Raw genomic sequence first — 20,965 nt, forward strand, 5'->3', positions numbered from 1 at the left:
CAGCCCCACACTGAACGTTGGCTCTGCAACCAAGGCAGTGGGGGAGGTCGTCCCTGGTGGCCTCACGATTTCCCTTTCAAGACTCTCCGTTTCATTATCTCCATCCTACCCATCGAATCCTGCCTCCTGTTTGCCTCAGATGATAAGTTTTTGTGAGGTTTTGGATCTCTAAATAATACTTCTATTAAGTATGCGTAAGGAACTTTGGAGAAGGAAAACCCTAGGTGACATAAAGAAATGGTGGCGTTCCCACTATTGTGATAGTGAGGGTGGCTGACTAATGTACCGTCTAAACAGAGACGCTTTCACAGTGAAAGCTAATCATGCCAGGACAACAGGGATCCAACGGAATTATCCCAGGCAGACTGGCAAGCATGGCCACTCCAGTCAAGGTGGAAATGTTTTGGGACTGGGAGATGCTGCTTATGGTCTAAATTATAGATACGCATAGATAACACAGCTGTGGCCTCCTCCTGCTGTTGGCTCGGCCTCAATGTCACGGGCCTCCGTGCACCCGGCGGGGACATAGCATTGCTTCCAACAGACCCCTTCCCCCTCAGATAACACCTCCGGGTAACTGAGGTGCACCCCTTCCGATGCCTCCTTCCACGAGCACAGTGGAGGTCTTTCTTAAATGACCACCAAACCCTACAGCACAAGGTTCTGGATGATGTCTCCCAACGCCTCTAAGCCATCCCATGTATAAAAAAGCAAGTTTCTACAAGCTGCAGCGCGAATGCACCGAGAGTCAGGACATCTGGCACACAACTGGTCACTGGGTAGATACCGGGCAAAATGTTTTTTCTGTTGTCTAATTCTGTTTATCTCCCCGTAAAACAAGTGGTTTCCACCAGAGGCTTTCAGACTATACCTTTGCTTCGTTCTTCTTATTCTGAGTGTCACATGTGCGTATGCACACGAAGTCATGCACACCCTTTGTGAAGGAAGTGGACTTCAGGCAAGATGAGTGTGTCCAAAGCAAAGAAGAAAGGAAAACTGATCATCTCAGAAGATGTTTTTGGACACGTGGCATCACAGAACTCAGCTGGTCTAGCAGACCTGAGTCCATCTACCTTCTTTTTACATCTTTCTACAGAAAAGGCTCCCATACCACTGTTCCAGGACTTGAAACCCTGAGAGCCAGAAAGTTCTAACCCTCTTCCATTTATCTCTTCCGAAACTAGGAATTTGTTGGAAGTTCAAAAAGGGACAAGCAGATGAGAACGGGAGTTTTGAACATCTCTTTGAGGTTAGCTCGTTGCGTCAATCGTGCAATCGCTCCCCTCCCTTCTTCGTTTTCCAGTGCCGAGGGCTGCGGTGATGTCCCCAGAGGCTGTGGTAGGGAAGTACTAATCGGCTCTTTTCCTGTAACAACACCCCAAGGTAAGCGACAACTGACTTTTGGGGAGGTTATTGGTATGATGCAGAGAGTTCTGGGTTGCAGGATAAATAGGTGTAAGATGCATTGATCCAAATCCGCAGCCAGCACTCACTAAGTTCTGGGACATATCGCAGACAGCCATCTCTGCCTTGGGAGGTGACAGGAGTCTAAACCAGACAGACGAGTGAGACCCGGCAAGCTAATGAGACCGAGTGACAAATGCAGAATGAGAAACTGAAGTGAAGCTTAGCGTCTAACAGTGACTCCAAAACCAAAGAGTGACCCAGAACAGCCTTCCCCGAAGACCCAGGAAAGTTCGTGAGGGCTAGGACAGGAGCTTGGTCCCCAACAGCATCTCCGCTGCTGGGGCAGGGATACAGGGATTCACACTACCTGGCAAGCAGGATCGGTTCCAAACTGCTCAGCAGCTTGTCCTGGCGGGGGGTGGGGGTGGGGACGCCCTGGCAAAGCTAGAGTCCCCTGAGATCTCCCACGGGAGCGTCCTTGCCTGTGTTGGGGGAACGGGAGGAAAATAAGAGCCACATTGTTTAGGGACCTCTTTCCTATACCCTTCCCCCTCTTGTTCCTTTAAATTTAATCTAATGAAGGTAGAAGAACATCGTAAAAAACGTTTTTTCCCCAGTGTGCACAAGCTCCGCTTGTAGTGCTTACCACGTTATATCCTAACTCGCAGTTTGCCCGTCTCCTTGTGGTAGACTGGTGATGTGCATGGTCCAAGTGACCTCTCTGAACCCCCGTCCTTCACAATATGACTTTGCAACTCTTCCCTTAAAGACATGGAGTTTATTCTCCATCTGCTCTGGCCCTACCTTGAAACTGGGCTGTATTTTCTTTTTTCTCTTCTTTTTTTTTTTTTAATTTAAATTCAATTTGCCAACATATAGTATAACACCCACTGCTCATCACATCATGTGCCCTCCGTAAGGCCTGTTACCCCGGTTACCTCATCCCCCCACATACCTCCCCTGCTGCAACCGTCAGTTTGTTTCCTAGAGTTAAGAGTCTCCCATGGTATGTCTTCCCCTCTGGTTTTTCCCCATTCTGTTTTCCTTCCTTCTCCTATGGCCCCCTGCACTATTTCTTATATTCCACATATGAGTGAAACCATATGATAATTGTCTTTCTCCGATTAACTTATTTCACTCAGCGGGATACCCTCCAGGTCCATCCACATCAATGTGAATAGTAGACATCTTTCGTGATGGCCGAGTAATATTGTATATTTATACCACATCTTCTTTATCTAGGATGGGTATCTGTCGATGGACACGGAGGCTCCTCCCACAGTGTGGCTATTGTGGACATTGCTGCTGTGAACATCAGGGTGCAGGTGTCCCGGCGTTTCACTGCATCTGTATCTTTGGGGTAAATCCCCAGCGGTGCAATTGCCAGGTCGTAGGGCAGGTCTATTTTTAACTTCTTGAGGAATCTCCACACAGTTTCCCAGAGTGGCTGCACCAGTTCACATTCCCACCAACAGTGCAAGAGGGTTACCCTTGCTCCACATCCTCTCCAACATTTGCTGTTTTCTGTCTTGTTCATTTTCCCCATTCTCACTGGTGTGAGGTGGAATCTCATGGTGGTTTTGATCTGTATTTCCCCGATGGCCAGTGATGCAGAGCATTGTCTCATATACTTGTTGGCTACATGTATGTCTTCTGTGGAGAAATGTCTGTTCATGTTTTCTGCCTGTTTCTTGACTGGATTGTTTGTTTTTTGGGTGTTGAGTTTGATACATTCTTAACAGAATTTGGATACTAGCCCTTTATCTGATATGTCATTTGCAAATAATCTTCTCCCATTCTGTAGGTTGCCTTTTAGTTTTGTTGACTGTTACTTTTGCTCTGCAGAAGTGTTTTATCTTGATTAAGTCCCAATAGTTTATTTTTGCTTTTGTTTTCCCTGCCTTTAGAGGTGTGTCTTGCAAGAAGTTGCCATGGCCAAGGTCAAAAATGTTGCTGCCTATGCTCTTCCAGGATTCTCCTCTAGGATTTTGATGGATTCCTGTCTTTAGACCTTTTGGGTGTTGAGGATATTGGACAGCCACCTGTAGGAGAATGAAACTAAATCATTCTCTTATACTATACACAAAGATAAACTCAAATTGAATGAAAGACCTAACTGGGCTGTATTTTAGACTTACTTTTGGCCAACAGAACATGTACAAATGATTTTGTGCCAGTCTTGAGGCTATGTGTTGAGAGGTCTTATTCAATCCCCTTGATGTCTTGGATCCTCACCATCATGTGATCAAGGCCAGGGTAAGGGTAAGCTGCTAGAGACCACATGAAAGAAATCCAACTTGTCCCCTTTGCCCTAGCCAAAGCCCTCCGTTTGCCTGCCGGTCCTCCGTTGAATTGCCAGCTGATAACAGACGAATGAGTAAGTTCAGCTAAAATCAGTCAAGCCTGCCTTAGACAAGAAAAACTACCCATTTGACTCAGACTCATGAATTAAATAAATGTGTGTTGTTGAATGCTACTGAAGCTGTCTGGTTATTTGCTATGCAGCATTATTATGGCAATAGATAACTGCTACACTTCCCTACGGAATTTACTCCCACAGAACAGATCTTAATATAGGACAGGTGAATTAATAAATAAATAATGAGTGAATACATGAAATTGATACCATCAACTAGATGACGTGGTGTTTAAATGGGTTCTACCTCATTAAATACAGAAGAATTTTGAATTATCATCTTATGCTTCCCTAACTCGAAATTCTTCCTCTGTCCCAGCCCATCTTAGAATTCCTGACGTTGAGTATGTAGATCATTCTACTGACCTCAGGCAACCACTGAGCCAGCTGTGCTCACCCTGCTTCTGAGCCAAAGTTATACGAGCAGAGGAGCAGCACAGAGAGATGGTGCGAGACTGTAGGGTGTCTGCCCATTCTGGGTGTAGTCCCAGATGTGACAAGGGGTGTGGTAGTGGTTGTTCACTGATGCCTCTGCCAAGAGGGGAGGAAAGAATGAATAAACAAGTTGTTCTGGAATGAGAGAAAAGAAAAAAAGGAAACTTCTCTTTCCCAGTGCACGCATGAACACACACACACACACACACACACACACACTCAGCACAGATGTTGTCGCACAACATGTAAGAATTCCATAAAAACAAACAAAACTCTGTGATGAATACAATGGAATCCGCAGCCAAGGAGACCAGAAAATACTTGAAAAGACCTCCGGTAACCGGGGACACATACAGCTGTCCCAGAGGGCAGCATGGAGGCTCCAGATTTAGAGGAGGAGGCCATCTGTGTGAGCTAGAGAGCTAAAGAAAGCTAGAGAAAAATGACTTGACTCAAACTTCAGGGGCCTACCTCAATGTGGCCAGATCTTGAGGTACAATTGAAAGTCCAGATGAAGATACCTTACAAAGCAAAAGCTTGAAGATAAGACAACCACGGCAAAGTTTTCAGAGGAAGTAAGTGGCTACAAAAGAAAATTTATGCAAGAGTCATGATAAGATTAAATTTTATGAGGCAGTCATATCTTTTTGTGCAGATTTGGAGAAATATTGGTAAAGATAGAGGAGGATGCTGATGCATAAGTATGAAATGTTAAAGCTTCATTCTAAGGGCAAAAGGCATACGATGACATTAAAATGAAGGTAAGCAAATAAAAAATAGGAAGCATTTGGACAGAGGTTAAAATGGGCATACTGTACTGAACTCAGCAAGTATTCAATAAACATGGACTCATAAACATATAGTCTTCCCTTGAGATCTTAGATTTATAGTGCACTTTCCTGGTTTTTAAACTTCCTAGAGTTGGTGAGACTTTCAAACCAGTATTTACGAGGGATCTCACACTTCACACTCCATAACTTTTAGGGCTGGCAGAGGTGAGGGAGAAGGGAACACTTCCCTTTTCATCCCATCCCAACAACTGATTGAATCCTGCGGGAGTCTTTGAGCCAAAAGCTGTGCTTGGACTCATATTTCTTTCTGTCACAGCCTAGTGATTCACATTACATTCCTCCTCCTACTTCCCTGCTTGAAACAAAGCTACTGTCCACAAGCTACTGCCTGCCCACATCCCTCATTTTTGTTTTTTTTTTTTTTTTTTTTTTTTTGTAAGCCAGCTCTATGCCCAGCATGAAGCTTGAACTTATGACCCCCAGGTCAAGAATCACATGCTCTACCAACCAAGCTGGCCAGGCGCCCTTGCCCCTGCCCTCTTGTTTCCCAGTGGGAGGTGGGTAGCTGGTTTATAAGAAGGTCTTCTTAATATTGCTCCATTCATGGGTTGGAATCAAAGGCTTCCTCTTATCTCTCCCATCTCTTCAATGAGAGGAGCAAATGTTGTTTAAGGGATCCCTAACCCCGAGAATCCAGGGCTGCTTGGAGAGTTTGCTTTAATGGCTCTCCCTTTATAGCCTTGGAAAGAGCTTCTTCATCAGATTTAAGGTATGCTATGTCACTCAGAGAGCCAAACAAAAGCAGAGTACAACTCACTTTGACATTTATGGTATTTTGTACTTAATGACTCTTATACTACACTTCCTAAATTACTCTCATAAAAAAAAAAAACTGAATTTGAAAAGCTATTCTTCTCAACTGCCACTAATACGCTCATCTCATTTTGCTCTGTTGCACAATTGAGCATGACAGACTTAGTCAGTTTTGATATGTTAAAATTTTTGTTTTACTCCTGCTTTGCAGGCTAAAGTTGTTTTGGTTTTGGTGCATTTTGTTTGTTTGTTTGTTTGTTTGTTTGTTTGTTTGTTTAAGCTGGGGGCAAACTAAATCTTTCAGCTATCCATAGCAATCTATTAAAACATATCTTTCCAGTGGTTTTGGTCTTTTTGTACAGAAAAACGGACCATGTGCCTGAAAGTGGCTTCAGAGTTTGCAATATAGCTGATCTTTGGATACTCCCATCTGTCTTGTGAACAAGGAAAAGCAATTTGTTCCTGCTGAAAAAGGAAGATCTGGTGTACTTCTGATGTTGAATAGTGCTAAGCCAGAGTTAAAACAAGAGCAGAGTACTGGTGTGGATATAAGATTAGGCCTTTGAAAATGCTAGTATTTTATCTATTTTTACTTAGTGCAAGGGACATTCTACAATAAGTATTATTCAGGAAGGAAGCCCATGTAATAACCTGGCTCTTTTATCTGTAAGCCTCAGGCATTTTCATTAAGTCATCCAATACCAACAACATTGACTGGACAAAGAAGCTGAGGCTTATAAACCAAAGCATCAGTTTTATAAAAGGCTTATTCTAACTACTCTTATAAACATGGTTTTCATTCAAGATCTGGGTTACCTACAAAGAGGGAGAAAAAAAAAAGGAAAAATGCTATTACTTTAAAAAAACAAAATTAGTATCTCAGGAGGTGATGAAGGTAGTAGTAGAGAAGTGCTCCCAAAGTTAATTTTTTTTTTTGGAATTCAACTAGTTTTGAGTCCCTAAAAAAGACAAGAGTTTGTATAATGAAAGAATGAGATACAGACTATACAAGGCGCTTATTCTTGCACATCTGACACATTAATGGGTTCATTCTTCATTTTATAAACATTAACTGAGCAACTGCTACATTTTAGGCACTAGACCTGGTGCTAAATGCTAAAGCTACTGGAATAAATACAAAAGGATTTATAATCTTAGGACTCACAGTAGAACAGAAGAAACAGATACATATAAACAATTATAATAAGATCCAAAATGTTGACAAAAGTAAATTATATCTGAGTTCATCTAGTTTTTGTTCATTGAATAATAATAAATTATTCGTTCAAAAATTTATGTATTCATTCAACATTTATTGAGTCCTTTGCTCCAGTTGAGAGTCCAGAGAGCTCTAGGAAGCTAAGTCTTCACCCCTAAAGAGACAGCACAATAAGCAGCCAGTAGAGATATAGTGTGGAAGCAGCAGTTTGAAAAATGCTGGGGGCAGATGAAGAGAGTTATTTAATCATCTCTGAGTATGACCAGAGAAGCAGAGATTACAGCTCCTTTCTCTGGGAATAAGGGAGCTGGCATGTGCCATTTCCCTCCCCTGGCCCCCAGCATAAACACATAGCCACTTGCGGGACCCAGGGCAACACCTACACTCACTACCCTAATTTGCTTAGACCAAGCCCCTGCACTCTGCCTTCTCCCCTTCCCCCCACCAGCTCCACACTTCAGAAGATCCACCCTTTCCAGTAATGCCTGCCTCAGCTCTGGCACTATGGGCCCCATCCCCTAGAAGACCAGTGTAAAACCCAACCAACACCTCATCCTCTGACCCACACATTTTATGGGACCTCAGTTTTGGCAGTGGCTACAGTGGCAGGTCTCATTTTCCAAGCAGACCAGCACACACCTTGCTAGAAAGCATCCCATTTGGCCACAGACCAAACACTGCCCACAAAAGGTAGAGAGCCTCTGCAGACAACTGGACTGAAGGAAAATAAAACACAGCCAGGACACACACAGGACACACAGGAGATACCCCCTGAAACACCAGATTCTGGGGAACAGGGCAACTTCACTGCAGGGCACTATAGGATGTCTTCTTCATAAGGCCATTACTTCCAAGAGCAAGAGATGTAGCCGACTTTCCTAACACAAAAAAAAAAACAGACACCTAGAGACAAAATGAGGAGAGAGAAGAATATGTATGAAATGAAAGAATGGGGCAAAACCACAGCAAGAGACCTAAGTGAAACAGATAAAAGTAATATGCTGGATAGAGAATTTAATGATCATAAAGATACTCAGTGGACTTGAGAAAAAGAGTGGAGGACATCAGTGAGACGCTTAACAAAGAGGTACAAAAAGAACCAATCAGACATGAAGAACACAATAAATGAAATTTAATATACATTAGATGGAATAAATAGTAGGCTAGAGGAAGCAGAGGAATGGATTAATAACCTGGAAGATAGAGAAATGGAAAGTAATCAAGCTGAACGAATGAGAGGAAAAAGAATTCTGCAAAACCAGAGTAGATTTAGGGGAGGGAACTCAGTGACTCCATCAAGTGTAATAAGACTCACAATATAGGAATCCCAGAAGAAGAATAGAGAGAAAAGGGGTCAGGAAAAAATTTTTTGAAGAAATGATAGCTGAAAACTTCCCTAATCTGGGAAAGGAAACATATATTTTAGATCCAGGAGCACAGAGATCTCCTAACAAAATCCACCCAAGGAGGTCCACACCAAGACACACAGCAATTAGAATGGCAAAACCTAGAGATAAATTAAAAAATTTTAAAGCAGCAAGAGAAAAAGAAAACAGATACATACATTGGGGTATACCCCAAGGCTACCAGCAAATTTTTCAGTGGAAACTGCATGCCAGAAAGGAGTGGCATGATATATTCAAAGGGCTGAAAGGAAAAATCTGCAGCCAAGAATATTCTATCCAGCGAGGCTATCATTCAGAATAGAAAGAAAAGATAAAGCTTTTCTCAGACAAACAAAAGTGAAAGGAATTCAGGACCACTAAAGGAGCCCTACAAGAAATACTAAAGGACATTCTTTGAGTAGAAAGGAAAGACAGTAAATAAGATTATGAAAAGTTGGAAGCACAAAAGCAGTAAAAATATGTATATCCGTAAAAATTAGCCAAGGGATTCACAAAGCAAAAGGGTGTAAAATAGGATACCATATACTTAAAACATGGGAGGGAGAGGAGTAAGAATGTGTTCAAACTTAAGCAATCATTAACTTAATATAGACTGTTATACGCAGAAGATGCTATATAGAAACTTCATGATAATGACAAATCAAAAACCGTAACAGAGACACAAAAAAATAAAGAAAAAGAATACAGTATATCACTAAAGAAAGCCAACAAACCATGAAAGAGAGCAAGAAAAGGATCAGAGAAAAACTACAAAACAATCACAAAATAAGTAACAAAATGGCAATAAATACATATTTATCAATAATTACTTCAAATGTACATGGACTAAATATTCTCATCAAAAGAAATAGGGTGACACAATGGATTAAAATAGTCAATGTACAGAAATCTATTGCATTTCTATATATTAATAATGAAGGAGCAGAAGAGAAATTGAGAAAATAATCCTATTTACAATTGCACCAAAACTAATAAAATACCAAAAACAAACCTAACCAAAGAGGAGAAAAAAAACCCTGTATTCTGAAAACTATAAAACATTGATGAAGGAAATTCAAGATGATGCAAAGAAATGGAGGCATCCCGTGTTAATGGGTTGAAAGAACAAATATTGCTAAAATGTCTATACTACCCACATTTAATGCAATCCCCAGAAAAATGCCAATAGCATTTTTCACAGAACTAGAACAAACAATCCTAAAATTTATATGAAACCACAAAAGACCCTGAGTAGCCAAAGTAATCTTGGGAAAGAAAAACAAAACTAGAGGTATCACAATTCCAGATTTCAAGTTATACTACAAAGCTGTAGTAAGTAAAATAGTATGGGAGAAAAACAACAGTATGGTACTGGCACAAGAACAGGCACATAGGTCAATAGAACAGAACAGAAAATGCAGAAATGAACCAGAAACTATATGGCCAATCAATCTTTAACAAAGTAGGAAAGAATATCCAATGGGAAAAAAAGACCATCTCTTCAACAAACAGTGCTGGGAAAACTGGACACCAGCATGAAGGAATGAAACTAGATCATTTTCTTACACACCATACACAAAAATAAACTCAAAATGGATTAAAAACCTCAATGAGAGACCTGAAACCATCAAAATCCTAGAAGAGAGTACAGGGAGTATTTTCTCTGACATCAGCCACAGCAACATTTTTCTAGATAGACATCCTGACTCAAAGAAATAAAAGCAATAATCAACTGTTGGGACTACAACCCAAAAAAAAAGCTTCTGCAAAGAGAAGAAAACAATCAAGAAAACTAAAGGGCAACCTACTACATGGGAGAAGATATTTGCAAATGACATATATGATAAAGAGTTCATCTCCAAAATATATAAAAAACTGATACAACACCAAATAAACAAATAATCCAGTTAAAAATGGGCAGAAGACATGAACAGACATTTCTCCAAAGAAGGCATTCAGATGTCCACGAAAAGATGCTCACCATCACTGATCACCAGGGAGATGCAAATCAAAACTACAACGAGCTATCACCTCACACCTGTCAGAATAAAAAAACAAGGAACAACAACGGTTGGTAAGGATGTAGAGGAAAATGTACCCTCGTGCACTGCTGGTGGGAATGCAAACTGGAGCAGCCACTGTGGAAAACAGTACGGAAGTTCCTCAAAAAGTTAAAAATAGAGCTAGGATTCAGTAACCGCGTTATTTCCCCCCCAAAAAATACAAAAACACTAACTCAAAGGGATACATGCAACCTTATGTTTATTGCAGCATTATTTATAATAGCCAAATCATGGAAGGCAAATTATGGAAATGCCCATTGATAGATGAATGGATAAAGAAGAAGAGGTATATATAAAGATATAATGGAATATTACCCGGCCATAAAAAGGAAGGAAATGTTGTCATTTCCAACAACATGGATGAAGCTAGACAGTATAATGCTAAGTGAAAAATGTCGGTCAGAAAAGGACAAATACCATACGGTTTCACTCATATGTAGAATTTAAGAAACAAAACAAGCAAGGGGAAAGGAGACAGAGAGAGAAACCAACCAACAGACTCTTGACTATAGAGAACAAACTGATGGTTACCAGAGGGAGGCGGGTGCAGTGATCTGTGAAATAGGTAATAGGGATTGAAGAGCATACTCACGATGTTGAGCACTGAGTACTGTATAAAATTGTTGAATCACTGTATCGGACACCTGAAACTAATATAACACCGTATATGAACTATACAAGAGTTAAATAAAAAAACTTAATATGAATAAAAGAAGTGGGAGGGACAAAGAGCTCACTAACCACACCTAAACTTTTCTTAAAAAAAAAAAAGGATATCAAATTACCAAAGGAATGCATTTTGTTTAGCTTATTTTTAATATTTTGGAACTTGTAATCTAATGTGGCAAAGGCCACCTTTTAAATCCATCATTTTTGTGCTTCCTTATAATAGAGAAAATTGACTTGCAAAAAATATTTAGGACTAAGATGACCCATCCCCATTATTGCATTCCCTGAATGGTGAGGAACAGCCATAGTGTAGGTGGGAGGTGGGGTGGAAAGAAGGCAGCTTCCTTTCTCACACAACTTTTTGTCTCATATGGCATTAAAAACTGCTTAATTTGCAACATCCCTATCATGTAATTGGTTTCTCTGTGCTTATAGCTAATTCTCTCCCCCAGTCTTCCAACAGAAATATAAAACTCTTTCTGATAGAGTGTAACAGGTTGGCATATTGGAAATTCCAGCTAAGTCACTGCAATATATTAAAGATGACATCTCCTACCGAAAAAAGTCAAACCAATATGTAGAATTTAAAAAGAGATACCGGGGGATCCCCGGGTGGCTCAGTGGTTTAGTGTCTGCCTTCGGCCCAGGGCCTGATCCTGGAGTCCTGGGATCGAGTCCTGCATCAGGCTCCCTGCATGGAGCCTGCTTCTCCCTCTGCCTGTGTCTCTGCCTCTCTCTCTCTCTGTGTGTCTCTCATGAATAAATAAAATCCTTAAAAAATAATAAATAAAAAACAAAAAAATAGAAAGAGATGCCAGGGAAACAGGTAGCCCCAAAACCCCAGGATATAATAGGGTCGAGAGATTAGAAATAAACGTATGATTCGTAAAGAGCAGTGTGGGTGTGTAGGGGTGTACACACGCACCCATGCACACTGTTAGACTGTGAGTTTCACTTTTCTGAGGGGAAAGAGTGGGGTGCTACCCTTTGCAAAAAGGGGCTTCAAAAAAAAAAGCTTGGAATGTCTTCCCTGGAATGTGAGAGATAGGACCACAAAGACCTGTTTCATGGAAGGCAAGAGGGGCCGGTGGTGACTGTCTGGGCAATAGAGTAAAGTATTTCTGGGAGAGGAGATGGGGATCTCGTGGAGAAGACCAGCCTGGGACTTACTTTGCCTGCCCAAGAGGACACTCTGGAAGGAGCACTGAGCTTCCAAATTAAGAATCCATAGGAAGTGGTGGCCGCACGCCCAGGTAGAGAAGCACGGTCACAGGGCAGGTGTAAAAGCTGCAGGGGGCGCCTCTGTGGACCAGATTAGCCCAAAGAGGAGAATCAACCTCACACGGCTAATATGAAATCTTCTCCCCACTTTTCCCTCTCTCCCGCTGAGCTGCACCCCCCAAAACCCACAGCATCAATAACAACAGCTTGCAAGTAGCAGACACGTGTCAGGAAGGATAGAAAAGGACACTTGCCCCTTTCCCACTGAAAGCAGCTGGTCAGCCTCGGAGGGGAGACTAGATGTCAAACCAAACGCACGGTTTTAATCAGAGTCTGGGACAGGCTCTTCTAATTTACATATTGAGTGCATATTTGAGATGGAAAGTCTTAAATTCAAGGGATCAAATTTCTGGTCTTTATAGACGATTTCATTTCTGCTTTCAAATCACCGATTCTTTCCCGAGTTCCTCTTTGTAGTAAAACTGCTGAAAGCACAGGGTAAAGCCTATCACTCCGACGTTTTCCACACCTTTCCCCCAAAGCTAATAAGGTGAATGGAAACATGATCTGCTTTCCACATCTCCCGAGGACCGTTTTGCTACCTGTTTTCCTACAGCATGACAGCAGAAGTGTATTTCCTGGCACCATGAAATGTCTCTTCTTGACTGGCAGGTGGCTGTGCTTCAGGCATCCAGCGGCACTTCAGAAATCCAGTCTCCTTCCCTTCATGGCTCCACCGTCATCACCCTGTAGCCTCACAGGCCACCACGCTCATTTCTGCATGAGCCCCGTAGAAGAAGAAGAAGAACAGGAAGGATCTGTTATATATGAGCATTTTTTATGAAGCAGGCCCCCAAATGTCACCGATCACTTTCTCTTATGTCCCACTGGCCAGAACCCAGTGACACGGCCACGGCCAACCGTGAGGAGGCTGGGCAATGCAATCTATCTTTGTGCAAAAGGAGAATAAACAGGCTTGATGAACCACACGCTGCGTGTGCCGCCAGAGTGCTCCGCTGGCCAGGGTGAGTCCGACGGCTGTGAGCTTCTGGAGAGCTGGGGCCGGCCAACCGCTGAGACACCCTAAGGGAACGATGGAGGACAGTGGCTCGATGACGTCCCCAATTTGGGCTTGCTCGATGCAGAATTGTCAGCTGTCAGATCTGTAACACCGGGCGATATATCAGGTTCTGTTTTTACTTTGAAAACATACTCCTGGAAGGCCCCTGGGCGGAATTTTCTAATCTGGACCGACTGTCCTCAGGCCTGCTCCACAGCTGTCCTGCTGAGCCTTCCCTTCACCCTCATCCACACAGGCCCTTGGTCTGCCTCCTGTTTTGCAGGCTGCTTTGCTCAGATCCGTGGGCTTGCTCCCTTACCGTCTGAGCGCCCTCTGGGTGCAGCACATCCTCTACTAGCATCCCGAGAAAGTACACAGAAGGCCCATTTTTAGAGATCTCACAGATCTGAAAATATTACTCTGACTTCACAGTTGATGGAAAACTTGGCCGACCAGGAATTCTAGGACCCGATTCATTTTTCCTCAGGATTTTGAAGGAGACTGCTTCGTTGGCTGACTGCGGCCCTTTGAACGTGACCTGCTCTTTCCGCCGAGCTGCTTTTAGGATCTTCTCTGTATTCTTAGGACTCTGCAATGTCATGACATTATGAGTTGATGTTGATTTTTTTTTCTTTTTAATCATTCATTTCTGAGCACTCAGAGGACTCTTTTGATCCACAAATTCATAGCTTTCAACACTTGGAAGTTATCTCACTATTTTTTTTTATTTTTTTTATTGGAGTTCAATTTGCCAACATATAGCATAACACCCAGTGCCCATCCCGTCAAGGGCCCCCCTCAGTGCACGTCACCCAGTCACCCCCACCCCCCGCCCACCTCCCCTTCCACTACCCCTTGTTCATTCCCAGAGTGAGGAGTCTCTCGTGTTCTGTCACCCTCACTGATATTTTCAATCATTTTCTCTCCTTTCCCCTTTATTCCCTGTCACTATTTTTTATATTCCCCAAATGAATGAGACCATATAATGTGTGTCATTTTCCGATTGACTTATTGAGTGAAATCACTCAGCATAATACCCTCCAGCTCCATCCACGTCGAAGCAAATGGTGGGTATTTTTTTTTTTTTGAGATTTTTTTCCCTCCCTTTCTTTGCTTTTTGTTTTCTTTTTCTAAGACCTAATAGTTGAAAGTTCTGCCCCTCCCTGGTCCACTAGGCTTTTTGCTCTGTTTTGTTTTTTAAAGATTTTATTTATCAGAGAGAGAGACAGAAATAGTGAGAGAGACTATGAGCAGGGAGGAGAGGGAGAAACAGGCTTCCTGCTCAGGAGGGAGCCCGACACGGGGCTCAGTCCCAGGACTGCAGGATCATGACCTGGGCCAAACGCAGATGTTTAACCAACTGAGTCACCCAGGCCTCCCTGGTCCACTAGTTTTTAAAAATATTTTCCTTCTTATTTGCTTTCTCTTTCTCTTTTTGATCTAAATTTTTTGGAAGAGCCCTCACTTTACCTTTCGTATTTCTATTAAATTTTTTACTTCTCTTCTGCTAAAAGTATTTTTATTTCTTATAATTTTGTCATTCTCTAAATTTCTTATACCTTCCTATTATTTTTTCAAGAACAAAATATACTCCGAGTCCCTAAGAATATTATTAATGTTAATGATTACTTGTTTTATAATTATTTATTCTGCTTCAATATTGTTTTTCCTTCTGAGTTCCGTTCTTTTGTTCTCATTTATGACTTGTATATGAGATTATTTTCTTCCTGTATCTAGCGGTCCTTGGATATCCACTCACACTGATAACTCTGGCGACAGGACAACCCAACTGGTGGGTCTCGTTGCAGGGGGTCAGGACCCAGGAATGCCAGAAAATGTAGAGGTCTTTACTCTGGAGCCAATCCAGTACTCCAGAAAGGAATCTGCGAATATATTGCCTTTTGGATCCCAGGCACTACTGGGATCCACATTTTGCATTTGGTGAGAGAGAGAAGATTAGGGGTGTTTATTACTATAAAGTAATAAACATGTTCTCTTAGTTCCTCTTTTATCAATTCATCATTTCATCTTTCATCCTACTATTTCTGATGTCCCCAAATCCAAACTTTCTTAGGTTTGATTTTTCTAGGAAGCAAACCTCCTGTCTTCTGTAAGAGTTGGGAGAGGAATGGTTGATAGCTTCGCAAGCATCATGAGCAATACTGCAAGGAATGAAACGCTCCTTATGCAAACCTTCCATTTAATTTTATTTCCACTCCTACGTTTTTCCTTCCGAGGTACTTGGTGCCTTCTGGAGTCTTGTGGCCTGCTTCTTGTGGTCCCCCATCTGCAAGCAGTTACCTTTTAGCTTTTTCTACTCTTCTCTTTCATATGCCAAAACTTTGGTGACTTCAAAAAACAAAAATGATCCTCTGGATCATGTATTTTCTTTTAATTATTTTAATATGTTTCAGTTGGGATTTGTTTGAGAGGAAAGGTAAATTGTGTGCATTTAATCCACCATACTTAACTCTATAAGATTTTCAGATGTCTTTTTTCCTTCCCCAACATGTTACTGTATCCTAGCATGTTTAAATCCTTAAGAGATAGGTGCACATATATGTAATAAAGCAGAGTCATTCCAATATTTTATATCCTTCAGTAAGACTAGTCATAGAATAAAGAAATCTGGTGATCTAATTTTTGTCATTTCAACTTGAATGGATATCCTTGAATGAAAACACAAATTGTACTACAAAACCAAACACTATTAAAATTGTATGATGTAACAGAATTGCCTGCAAGCGAAGTAGAAAAGGACCTCTCCTGGGTTTTTTGTGGCTTATAAGTATTTTGAAGTAGTAATGATGTCCCTGCATGTCATCATTAGTATTTTTCTTTCATTAACTTTGTTAAATTCCGCTTTCAAAGAGCCCTGTTCATCCTTAAAGGACAGATTCTACTTGCTAGGAAACCAGCTTCGAGCATTGTCTTTTCCAGGGGCCTGCTGTACAGATTCTGATGAGATATGAAACAGAGACATCTAAAGGAATTTTTAGGAACTGAATCATTAACATCCACTATCCTTAGGTTTGATTAATTCCCTTGGAAATACAGTGTTTAGTTTATTATGAAGCTGAAAAATGTCACTTTGTAAAATTACATCCGTAGCCAAAATAATATGGCTTTTGGAAGCAAGTCAAGAGAAGACCAGAATCACCAACAGTTTGGAATTCAGAGTCACTGGAAGACAAATACCAAAATCTACTTATTTGCCCTAAAGTTACTGCAAGGAAATTGACTTTCATTAAGCTATTTCTATTCATATTATATTTTTGGGTTTCATTGTATTGGTCCATAGTGCTATGTGTAATATAGGTGCCTAAAGAATCAAAGCAAATTAATTAATTAATTAATGAACAGTTAATTGATTGGATTATATTCTGGAGAAATATAATTCAGTTATTTTTCAGATCGATTTTTCTTTAGGTAGTAATTCCCAGTTTTCAACCCTTGACTTGATGGGGCTTAGAAAAGGTATGACATAATTGTGCACATTTAAGGCACAATAATAGCAAATGGACAAAAAGTAATAACTAAATTTAAATTTAAATCTTCTTTTCAAAGACATTTAGATAATGTCTTCTTGTTTGACAAGCTCTGAGTTGTTAAAAGCTTTTCTCTAAGCCATCTAATTGCCATAAAATAGCTCTATTTGAATTATTTTTCCTGGAAAGCCAAGGCCTAGTTCCAAGGCCATGGGGAAGTCAGCCTCCTTCATGTGAAGTTAAAAAATAAATATGAGAAACAATTGTAAACCATATGACAAGTTTTCTTCTAAGACATACATGCTTCATCTATTTCTGTGAATATATTTTTCCTTATTTTCTTAAAGTCAATTAGTACATTCTATTTTGAAAGAGAGAGAGAGAGAGAGAGAGAGAGGAAAAATAGGGAAATAAGAAGAAATGGAAGAAGGAATGTTTAAGCTATCTGTGTTGGCTCCTATTCCGGGTTGTAAAGTCAAGTATTAGAAGACAAGTGACCAAAGAACCTATCAGAGGCCAGAGGTTCTTTGAAAAACAGCCAGAATTTTACTGTTCTTTTAAATTAGTCTAAGTTCAATTAATTCATAAAGCTATAATAAAAATTCAACCATTTAAGATATTACCTGGCAAAAGTAAGGAGAAAACCTCTCCAAATGGCTATCAACATCTTGTTTAGAGGACCATTGTCTATTTGTTCCTACGTACCTGACTTTTCAGTTGATTTTAAGAATAGAAAAACTGTATGTTTTGTAGACTACTGCTAGATGTCTTTAAAGTTAAGAAGAAAAATACAGGATAAAAAACTAGATGCAATGTGGTCAAAATTTTGCTTTTGAAAATCAAAATATATAGAGAAAGAAAGAATAAATCCATTTAACTGAATTATACAGTAATAACAAGTGAGCCTCTAGTCTTAGGACCATACAACAAGAAAAATTTATTTCTTGATCATGTTACGTATCCTCACAGCTCATGATCTAATCTATTACATGTCTTTGTTTTGTTTTGTTTTGTTTTGGGACATCAGCTGATAGTAAGATGATGAGGGGAGAGTCTGAATCATGGATGGCTTCCCATTTCAACTCATTTTATTGTCCAAAGCAGGTAATGTGCCCAATCTGGGGACTGGGGAGACAAAAATCCTCCGACAGGGAAGCAATGAATATTTGAGGACAATAATACAATCTACCACAGTTTTCCGTTTCGGTCATAAATGGGTATTCCTCTCTTTCCATATGTAAAATGAATTCATCTCCTCTCATGGGAAACAACATGGTCAAAGTCTAGAACCTCATGAATGTGTCCACATGTGTGCAGATGTGGTTCCTAAATTATGAGTTACCTAACCCTGATGCAGTCAATACACAATGGGTAGAATTCAGCCAGAATAATGCCTTTAATGTTCCCATTTGAGAAGGAGAATAGTGGAAAGAAGGAAACAAGCATTGGTCCGTAGCAACTCTAACATCTTTCTGGACAATTCTCCATTGACCACTGTTTTCATGGCTTTTGACTCCACTCTGGGATGTCTTTCCTTTTCCATTATCTCCCTTGATCACATCAGAGGAGATCATTGGAAAATGCTTTCATTAGGGTATGAGCAGATTTCCCCACATGCTTCCATCTTGTAGAAGACCAGGGACCCAACCATAATTTTACATCTTGACCAGTTAGAGATTTTTATATTTATCTGTTTTTTAGTCCAGGTTGCTGACTCTTTGGAACCAAAACTGTTGATTTATCTATTTGTTATCTTGGAAAATTCAGGGGACAAGGAGAGAATAATCCAAGTTTCCACTAATTCTCTTGCCAGCTTAACTCATATCCAAAGATAGGCTGTTCTTTGAATACACATATACATACACAGAGTATCATGAAATGTTAATAGTTGTTAACATCTGGATGATGTAATTCATCTTTCTTTTATTGTCCTATATTTTTGAAATTTCCCAAAAATAAATCTATACTACTATTAAATTCAGGGGAAAAATGCAATTTTATGACAAGAATGAATACTTTAAGTGATTACATGGAAGATTAAACTCAAATTTTTGGGCTCTAAAAGGTAATAAGTTATAATTGTTTTATATGAACATATTCAGAGCCAGTTCAAAACCAATTAACTTGGGATCCCTGGGTGGCGCAGCGTTTTGGCGCCTGCCTTTGGCCCAGGGCTCGATCCTGGAGACCCGGGATCGAATCCCACGTCGGGCTCCCAGTGCATGGAGCCTGCTTCTCCCTCTGCCTGTGTCTCTGCCTCTCTCTCTCTCTCTGTGACTATCATAAATAAATTAAAAAAATAAAATCTAAAAAAAAAAAAACTAATTAACTTTTTCAAGTTTTCTCCTGTTTAGGTTATAATTTTAATGGAACTGATTACATACAGTATGAAGATTACATAGAGATGTCGGAAATCTGTAACATCTAAGCTTCACCTTACTATCTTCAGTGTAAATCACATAACTGAGCACATGGAAATCAGCAAGGGTTGAAACTCACAGGTAAAATAATTGCCACCAAAAGTTTAAACCCTAAAGTTGGCTACATTGCTAGTGAGCTTCTTCTCTCCATGGAGGACATTTTTCCTTATTTTAGGAGTCTTTTCCTCTCCTCAAGATACTCACCCCCATCGGAATTGCAAAGAGGAACACTTTTGAGTAGGGAAACAGTTTTAGAAAACAGCCCTCCCATCATTTTTTTTTTAGATTTTATTTGTTGGGATCCCTGGGTGGCGCAGCGGTTTGGCGCCTGCCTTTGGCCCGGGGTGCGATCCTGGAGACCCGGGATCGAATCCCACGTCGGGCTCCCTGCATGGAGCCTGCTTCTCCCTCTGCCTGTGTCTCTGCCTCTCTCTCTCTATGTCTATCATAAATAAACAAATAAAATCTTTTTTTTAAAATTTTATTTATTTATTTATGATAGTCAGACAGAGAGAGACAGAGAGGCAGAGACACAGGCAGAGGGAGAAGCGGGCTCCATGCAGGGAGCCCGACGCGGGACTCCATCCCGGGACTCCAGGATCGTGCCCTGGGCCAAAGGCAGGCACTAAACCGCTGAGCCACCCAGGGATCCCCTTCCCATCATTCTTAAATTATACTTTATAGGAGATGGCCATATCTGCCCTTCTCTGAGAGGGACCTCAAATACTTGAAATAACTTTCAGATTCAATGTCCTGCCTTATCATTGCCCGCACAAAGCCATTTACACCACTCTGTGGGAACCAAGGACTCAAGCCTGTAAGCATTTTGCTTCTCCTTTTACAAAAATAACTCCTTTAATTCCTCCTCATCAAGAATCACTGCCCAGATTGTTTGGTAGACTGTTTGAATATTTATATCCTATCTCTACAATTCTATATTATTCTCTGTATTCCTAAGTCTTGCTACACTTATATAAAATATAATTATGTATTTTTAAATCTTTTTTTTTATTTTTATTTATTTATGATAGTCACACACAGAGAGAGAGAGAGAGAGAGAGAGAAAGAGAGGCAGAGACACAGGCAGAGGGAGAAGCAGGCTCCATGCACCGGGAGCCCGACGTGGGATTCAATCCCGGGTCTCCAGGATCGCGCCCCGGGCCAAAGGCAGGCGCCAAACCGCTGCGCCACCCAGGGATCCCCAAAATATAATTATGTATTTTTAAGGACCCTCTTTAGTTCCGACCAAATTTATCTAAAACTGTCCTTCATGGATTGAACAAACTTAGTGTTTACCAAGCTATGATTAAAATTATTATTTAGGAGAACATTTCATATGAAGAATAATATTAATGATAAAAATTTTATCTATTAATTAAAACCTCTTCTACATGTCAACCTAAAGCACCTTGAACATAATAAAATGCATTTCTTTGAAAACGTTTTGTAATTCAGGATGTCTACTGTTTTAATTTGACTCTTCTCAATCATTATTTTTGTTAAATCAATGAGATTTTACAGCTTTGTTTCAGTGCATATTTTTATGTGATTGCTTATTTGCATGAGGAACTCTTGAGG

General features: G+C 40.6%; 1 long non-coding RNA gene across 1 annotated transcript; it reads left to right on the top strand.

Annotated features, from left to right (window-relative positions):
• Positions 1 to 4,588: 4,588 nt before the first annotated feature.
• LOC144291884 (uncharacterized) lies at positions 4,589 to 19,828 on the top strand. The gene is made up of 3 exons (XR_013359441.1): positions 4,589 to 4,833; positions 17,995 to 18,071; positions 19,322 to 19,828. It is a non-coding gene; the product is annotated as an uncharacterized LOC144291884 (long non-coding RNA).
• Positions 19,829 to 20,965: the final 1,137 nt, after the last annotated feature.

The sequence above is a fragment of the Canis aureus genome, chromosome 20, assembly GCF_053574225.1.
Source record: "Canis aureus isolate CA01 chromosome 20, VMU_Caureus_v.1.0, whole genome shotgun sequence".
NCBI classification, from domain to species: Eukaryota; Metazoa; Chordata; class Mammalia; order Carnivora; family Canidae; genus Canis; species Canis aureus.